Below are 1,645 nucleotides of genomic sequence, written 5' to 3'. Positions count from 1 at the left end.
ACAGAGATGCACTATGATATCATTCTGAGGACAGACTGAAGAACAAAGCTGTGAGGTGGAAGATAATTAATTTGGCTCCGAATGTGGGGGAAAACCCTGTGGTTTTCGCAGACCTCTGGAGTTGGCAGTACATGCAGGGCAAGAGACAGACAGGATGGGCACAAGGGTCTAGATTTGAAGCCGCTTTTGGTCTGCTATCTGAAGGCTTACCCAGGCAGGGGATTAGGTGAGCAGAGATGCAGTGGTGAGGGAGAAGACAGCACCTGCCTCGAGGAAATTCTGCCGGTAGAGAGGAGTGTGAAGGGGAGACCATGAAGGAGATAAAGGCTACAGGATGCTATGCAAGTGAGATTTTGAAATTTAGGTTGTTGGCAGCACCAAACATGAAGGGAAAGCAAAGCGCTTTGATTACTTAGGAGGTGGCAGGTGATTGGAAAGAATCAGGGGACGAGTGGGAAATTAAATGCTGAAGTGGTTAAACATCTATTCCCTTTCCTCTTAGCTTATGCAGACAGGGAAGAAACTTTCCTCTACCCTCAAGGTTCTTTGGGGCTGGTCTAATAACCGAATAGACATGAGGCCAATTAGCAAGAGAAAATAACCAAATTTACTACACACATATGTATGGAAACCCTGCACACTTGAGTCAGAGACTCCCAACCCCCATGCACCGGAGGTTCAGAGATAGAAAAGGGAACGTGAGTTTGTGGGACGTTCTGAGCTAGGGATGAGGCAGTTGTCTTGGGGGATGCAAAGAGTCAGTGCAGGATGGTAAGAACAGGCCCCTAGTTCGAGTTCTTCCAGATAGTTAAGGGAAGGGCGGAGGTTTCCCTTGAGCCTGCGATCGAATACCTTTAGCTCAGTCTGCACACCAGAGACACCTCTTGGGGTGCCTGGTTTTGAACCCGCACACTTAACGACGAAAGGACGAAGAAAAAAAGGGTTGTGACTGCAAACAACAGAAAGGCGGAGGCGAGGTCTCAGCTCTGCCCTCACCCCTCGTTTGTGTGATCTCATATAAGGCGCTTAACCTGTCCAGCCATCAACCTTGCTGTTCCATAAACCGCATCCGATCTGGCAGTTTCACAAGACTGGGGTTCGCCAGGCTGCGGGCTCCTGAGGGCAGCGGCCTACACACACTCTTGAGGTCAAGGCCTGCAGCACCGCGACGACAATCATTTGAAACATGCTTATGGGATGAAGCGCTACTCGGATCCTAACGCTCGCCCGGCGATGTGCTCTGCGCCCTGCTGAGCACGCCTCGCCTTCTCCACCGCCCTGCAATCGCCCCCGTCTGGCAGCCGAGGAGACAGCATAACCGAGGCAGGCAAGGGGGCCGAAGCCCACGACCCGCGGGCCTCGGAGACGGGCCGCCTGTTTTCAACTCAGCACTTTACAGTCACAGAACAGAATCCAAGAGTGAAAAGAGCCAGAGTCAATAAATTCATCTTAAAAGCATAAAACTTCCGTAAAAAAATAAGAAAACTGTTCTCAGCCAGAGGCAGTGCCCCGGCAGCCAGGCGCGGGCCGCAGCGCCCCAACCCTCGGCGGGGTCCGGGAATTCCTCTCCCAGCCTCGCGATGCTCCCGGCGGCAGCAAGGCCCGGAAGGCTGAGACCTGGATGGTGCGCGTGCTGATGACGAAG

This window comes from Artibeus jamaicensis, unplaced genomic scaffold (genome assembly GCF_021234435.1).
Source record: "Artibeus jamaicensis isolate MK-2021 breed Jamaican fruit bat unplaced genomic scaffold, CSHL_Jam_final contig_354, whole genome shotgun sequence".
Taxonomy (NCBI): domain Eukaryota; kingdom Metazoa; phylum Chordata; class Mammalia; order Chiroptera; family Phyllostomidae; genus Artibeus; species Artibeus jamaicensis.
The sequence above is the reverse complement of the archived record's forward strand: the minus strand, read 5'-3'. Positions refer to the sequence as shown.